This window comes from Amblyomma mixtum, chromosome 4, assembly GCF_055824585.1.
Source record: "Amblyomma mixtum isolate Tamu chromosome 4, ASM5582458v1, whole genome shotgun sequence".
NCBI lineage: Eukaryota > Metazoa > Arthropoda > Arachnida > Ixodida > Ixodidae > Amblyomma > Amblyomma mixtum.
Genome location: NC_143015.1, coordinates 53,068,139 through 53,074,832, shown reverse-complemented (window position 1 = coordinate 53,074,832; position 6,694 = coordinate 53,068,139). Strand labels below are relative to the sequence as shown.

Genomic DNA, 6,694 nt, shown 5'->3' with positions numbered 1-6,694 from the left:
GCACGCTTGTTGCTTACGCCGCCGCCGAGTGATTCAGTTCTTTTGCGGGCGCAAGTCAGCCCAAATAAAGAGCTTCATTTCCAAGACTGGTTGGTGTCTTCCTGACCGCTGGACTGCCGTCACTACAACGTGACATCTGGTGGAGGTGCGGGGTAAGCAACAAGCGTGCTCGTCGGTCGTCGGTCGTCGAACTACGAATATCCGCCGCTCGCGGCATCGCTCAATTTAAAGGCGGCAAGGAAACTTCCAGATAACAGGACAAGATCATCTACAGTAATCTAGGAAAACCTAGATGCAGCCCTTCATGGCTGCGATCAATCGAGATTAGTCTGGTCGCTTCTCGGGCCACGAACAAAAGTGATAACAACCCTTTCCTGCAGCCTTGAGCGTGAACGAACAAACACTACAATGATACGTGGCAATATTGTTTTCCCAGAGCCCATGTACAGGGTCTTGTACACTCTTAATCTGGTTCCACTTATGTTCCACATAAACTTAGTTGGCTCACCAGTTTCACTGGAACAAGGGGGATTTTATCTGGATCACACTTAGTTATGTGGAACCATAAGAATTTTTCATTTATATTTGTTTTTATTTATGTGGAACAGGCCGTCCCGCAGCGAACCATGCAGGTTTAAGTGGAACTTGCTGGTTGTTGAACTTATTTTGATCCGCTTATTTCTCCCACGTTCCACATAAGATCTCAGACCGCACGCTTGAGAATTTTCTGCATTGCAACCTTTGTCTACACTCCGCAGTGTAATGCACCACGAGGATAGTGTTATGGGTCAATGCGCTGCTATATTTGTATATACGCCACCAGAACCGTTTTCACTTAGAGTTGTGGATCGATTCGGCCTCGCCCTACCATCAACAATAGCCACGGTTAGCTTCGTTGGGAGAGCAACTGTCCCGCAGATAACGGTGGTCCCGGATTCGCTTCCTGTTCAGGACTGAATTTTTGAAGCGAAAGCTTTACTACGCCAGGTTTTCAAGAGAGCAGCGCCAGTGAGTTTATCCTTGAATTTCCCCTAATGGTTGGGAGAGGTCATGTGACCTACTGACGTCATCACAATCTGCCCACCATAGCAGATGGCAACAGCACCATCGGACTGTGAGGAACCTCCTTACCGTGGTAGGTGGAGATTAAATTGATTATTGGTTTGGCTTGGTTTGTTTTATGGGGTTAACGTCCTGAAGCGACTCAGGATATGAGAGACGCCGTAGTGGAGGGCTCCGGAAATTTCGACCACCTGGGGTTCTTTAACGTGCACTGATATCGCAGAGTACACGAGCCTCTAGAATTTCTCCTCCAAAGAAATTTGACCGCCGCGGCCGGGATCGAACCCGCGTCTTTCGGGTCAGCAGCCGAGCACCATAACCACTAAGCCACCGCGGCGGGCTAAACTGATTATTGGCTGAGAGGCCACCTAACCTTTTAACTAACCAGCGACGCAGAGTCGGAGGCTTCTCCAACTTCGGCACTGGACGCGGAGATGGTTTCAACTGAGATGGAGCGCCGGAACACTGACTTTGTGATCAGACTCAGCGAGTGTGACGACTCGGCTACGCGTGCATTTCATCGACGCTTTACCGACAATTCGTTCGGCAGTGTGCGTGGCGTTTGTGAACGTAGCCATGCAAAGGAAGCTTAAGCTTCTCACCATGGTTGGCCAAAGTTTAAACCACAGCTAATTTTTCTTGAAGCATCGCATTTTTTTGCCTATTTTTTATTATTGCTTTTGCCCCGTGCTTTCGCTGAGTGTTTTGAGGACGTCTGCCGCGAGAAATCATTCAACAAGGAGCGGGACAGATGATGACCTTTTACCGTCTTTGAGCGCCACATTGTGCTCTAGCTTATAAACGCCTTTTATGCACCCACGGCCACAGCACATAAAAGGCCCCCTATACGCAATAAGCAGGGTGTCTTGCAACTTCTCGTAACATTTTAGTGTAGGATGTTAAAACATCCATTTCGTGTTTGGACTCTAAAGTGAAAGAGTTCCATATCATTGCAGCAGAAAGCTTGAATATTGTACAAATGCGTTGCTTTACACATCCGTCAATGCGACCGTAGTTTTCTTTTTATTTCAAACGTATACCACGATACCCACACCTAAAGCGCAGCAGGGACCGGAAGATTGCAATGCATGACCATTACGCTCGAAACGGCAGAAATATTAAAGAGCCACTGACGCTCTTTCCAAGATCGCGCCACTGAACCATGGTAGCGGCGTGCGCATTTAGATGCCCGCAAAATGCTAAAACAGCCCTGTGCTACGCAGTGTTAGTGCATGTTACTGAGCCCAGACGGCCGAAATCACTTCCGCGCCATCACAAAGTCGTCAACACCGCCCGCACACACAGCCCGTACGGAGCTCGGTAGTATGACGCAACTAACGTTCGTGTGCGTGCAACGGAACCCGCCATGACCCGCGCCGACGGCCCCGGACATGCCGGAGCCCGAAAAACATAACACCATAGTAAAGAAAAGTTCCTCCCTTAGGAGAGCACAGATTTTTTTCTCGGAGCCACTAACACGACCACAGCGCCACCGCTTCGTCAACTGAGGCGCCCGCAGCGCTGATACAATATCTCTCTCGCGCGCCACTGGCGGCGAGCTCCGTTAATTTTTCCGTTCATTTTGTATTCCGCACTACGCCGCGATATTTGAGTAGCTTCCGCCAAGAGAGGACGCCGTCTCCTTTGGATCGCTGAAAATTGCTAAAGGTAGGTGGTTTTTTCTTATTTACTGTAAGGTTAATTAGTGGCGCATGTGTGTTTTGTGCTCCTGCTAGGTTAGTCATTATGCCGCGCCTGTGGGTTAGAGCAGGAACCAACGGTTGGAAGATTGAAATGTGCACATGTTCGCTACGCACGCGGGCAATGGCGTTGTCAGTTTTGCGGATAGGGCTCGCTGTTCCGCCAGGATCCTCCTCTCGGTTACTAAAGATATTGCCAGAAATTCTTTGTCAGCTATGACCGCCGTACAATTAGGAATGCTGTTCAGTTGTACGGCGGTTATGTTTAAAGTAGCAGGAGCTGCTAATTCCACGGCCGGCGCCGTTCACGGCTGTTGCGTTCCGGGCGCTTTTTTACGTGTGTGGTCAGGTTTACGCGCGCTCGTCATGGACCTTGCGAATTCGGGTTCCGCAACGAAATGGACCATACGCTATAGTTTCCTGTGGTTGTGGATTGCAAGTTGCCGGTGCCGGGCGGATTTCAGTTCTGGATTTCGAATTACGTTAAGCTCGATCTGTGCCTATATCAAGCGTAGAAGGTGCCGATCGACAAGCCCTGAGGCATCGTTCTTATTCTGAAGTATGTATACTAGCTAATAGCGCCCTTTATATTTCCCTCGTTAAAAAGTTAGCGGCTTCAAAAAGGTGAGCGAAATGATCCTGTGCCTTTAAGTCCAGGTAATGTAAGCGTGCGCACATTTGGTTGTATGGTATCTTGTTTAGTGTTCATTCCTGTTGTAGCAAATACGGTGCGAATCGTAAATCTGTTTTGTAGACGCCACGTAAATGTGATTTCTTTGTGTGCAATGGCATATTGAACCAGTTGTCAGGGCGATGAGTAAAATGTGATAAAGTATATGCTTGTTATTTGAAAAACTTTTGATATTGCAAGGGTAACTGCATGCAATATCACTATATTATATTATATTGTATTATATTATATTATATTACATTATATTATATTATATTATATTATATTATATTAGTATATTTTTGAAAAAGAGTAAAATTTTGAAAGCTCCTGTAAATATAATGTATGTTGAAACAATCATGGGATTTCAGTGCACACATTTTTCGGCTGCCGTGTGATTTTGCTAACGATACTCATTGGAATGAATTTTGTAAAAGTTTTTGTTCACACTTAGGCACTACAGGATGCTGCGTTTGATGCTGGACACTTGAACCGGACAAGAATGAAGGCTCTTCTGCATGTAACATTTGCGGCTCATAAGGCTGACTCCACAACAGCTGCCTGCCTACTCATTGAATGCAGACGTGGTAAGAGTATGCTATTTTGCTTTTGGTTCTTGTCAAGAATTTTGAACAAGCTTCATAGCACAATGCAACCTGCAAAGCACTTCAGCACATCCCCTATGAGTAAATATAAACTGTTCTGTTGCTGGTAGTGATCACTTTTCTCAGTGCATGTCACTAGTTGCATATTCCTTCATCTGTAAAGAGCTATTGCAAGTTGCATTGGAAAACAAGGATGTGGTTTCAATGTAACTTACCCTGGAGCACATAAATGAATCAGCATATATGCAGTGCATTACATAACTGTCATCTGTGCAGGTAATGATCGGCAGTATCTGGATCATTTTAGTGGCCTTACCTTTACTTATTTAAAAATAGGAAAGGTCGAGCATAGATTCTGCATTTTGCAATTTGCCCTAGCATCTGCATTTGGTGTCTTGCTGTGTGAGGTCCCAATAGACTCATGAAATTGTCAATATTTTTGATATCTTTGCAAATTATGGGCAGTTTCCTTACGAAGGTCGAATAATAGTTTCTGTAAAATATGTGCTTAAGTTGGTGTTTTTTTTGCAGCTTACACTTGAAGCAGAAATTCTTTTTAAAGCAACAATGCAAGATATGGAAAGATAATAAGAGATGTCCAGCAGGCACTTCACAGGGCAGATTTTGTGGAGCTGGATGGGTATCTTCGACCAAAAAATTCTGAATTCTGTGTGATCACACAGGTAAGACAGCTTCCTTTTGTAATTACTGCTGATAGACTTAAGCAACAATGAAATGCATAAAATATTTGGGGTCCCTAGGCAGCATAATAGGTATGTCTGTAATACTTGGCTGAAAATGTGCAAGAACCTGTGGTGCATGTTTATTTTATTGTTTAATATAAATGATGAATTTTTCTTGACAAAGAATGTATGGAGGCTAGCATTCAGTTCTTCCACTGCTATAAAAACTAGCCATTCAAATGAGTGTTCACTGGTATACATTCAAAAGAATGCAGAATAGAAATCATTATAGGCAGTGATTAATGTTTTTCATGCTTAGTTAAAATTGAGCTTAAGAAACTATAGACACTTAACATTTTGATTCGTGTTTTCTTGCTTGTGGTGATGCGTGAGGCATTATTATGCATGAATTACCACCCGGTGTTCTCCTACGACCAATAAATAATTTATAATTGCATTTCTTTCTTGTGCTGTTTCGGTTTCAACAGCCGAATTAGGACTCTGACGTCAGTGTGTGCTTGCAGGTCATGTGAGACGTGAAAAAACTGCAGTATGATCACTGCTTCCTCATTTGTTGTCATTGTGGTTCTTGAAGAAGGCTGACTTCAGCAGTGCAGTAAATCAAAACAAAGAAGCAGTGACTACATGGGCGTTTTTCCATGCCTCACGTGACACAAAAGCACTTTTTGATGTTACAGCTATCGTTCAGCTGTTGCAGCCGAATTAGCATGACAGAAAAAGTTCAATTATAAATTATTTAGGGGCCTAGGCTAATATTACATGCTGATTCATATGTAGTAGTGTCTTTCGAATCCTCGTTTAGTAATTTAAATGAGCATTTATTGTTTTACATTTGAAATAATGTATCATGCAAATCATCGTATCAAGGCAGTCAATGAATTGTTGCGTATAGCCTGGACTGTTTTTGCATTAAAGGGGAGATGCAACACTGACAGGCCCGTACCAGGCCCATGTACCATTACTGACGACGGACTGATAATGATCGTCACCAGGAAGAACACCATTGCCTTGGCTCCCGGCTCATCTATGGAGAGTGCCCTTATTTTGTGCCTAGCTGTCTACTTCATTTTGTGCCTTTCTTATCCGCATGCTTTTGGCTAAACTTTGGGACTAGTTCAGACATTGCTGCTGCAAAACGAAAAATTTGATAAAGGGCTGATATCCTTCAAACTGAAGAGTCTGCTTAAAGGTCAGACTTATTTAGACACAGCCATTTCTGTATAGTTCATGGTTTTGATAGTAAAGGATTGAAGGTTTCGATATGCGTTAAGGTAAAGCTTAACACATCAAATATAGCATCTTAAGAGACAGCTGTCACATTTGAAAATAAAAGCCTCAATTTCCTCCGAGTAATTAAGTATTGTATTTTTTGTGGCAGTGAAATAAAGCTTTGATGTAATGGATGCTTGTGTTCATCAACCATTAACAACACTGCTGAAGTGCAAGCATAATATCTGTGTATTATTGCCCATTTGTCTATGCAGGAGGCGATTCTAGGTTGCATAGTGATGAAAGAAGAGTTTTAATATCTCTCATCCCACAACCTAAAGCTTTAAACTTAGGGGTGCATCAGAGTCTATTTGTATAGTTTGGCTGATGGACTAGGTGTCCAACCAACAGAAATCATGATTGTATACTGTGAATTTGATGCAAGAAGTGTGGTTTAAGGGTACAGGAATATGCATATAGTATATCTGTTAAGAATTACTACAGAATGATTCCATTCATATCAGGGGTTTTGTGAACTTTATATTTCACCCTATAGTCCCTTGTGTGCAGTGCACTGCATATACAATACTATATGCAGTGCACTGCATATACAATACTATTGTGGAATAATTTTGTTCATATATAGACAAAATTATTTTACTATGGTTTGTGCAAACAGTGCACTGCGTGCAAGAAACTCTAGAGTGAAATATGTGGTTCACAAGATACCTGGAACGGGGTTCC

The 6,694-nt window shown here is 43.3% G+C and overlaps 1 long non-coding RNA gene across 1 annotated transcript; it reads left to right on the top strand.

Annotated features, from left to right (window-relative positions):
• Positions 1 to 2,669: 2,669 nt before the first annotated feature.
• LOC149346493 (uncharacterized) lies at positions 2,670 to 5,918 on the top strand. Its single transcript, XR_016292085.1, has 4 exons — positions 2,670 to 2,730; positions 3,887 to 4,019; positions 4,569 to 4,720; positions 5,657 to 5,918. It is a non-coding gene; the product is annotated as an uncharacterized LOC149346493 (long non-coding RNA).
• The last annotated feature ends 776 nt before the right edge of the window (positions 5,919 to 6,694 follow it).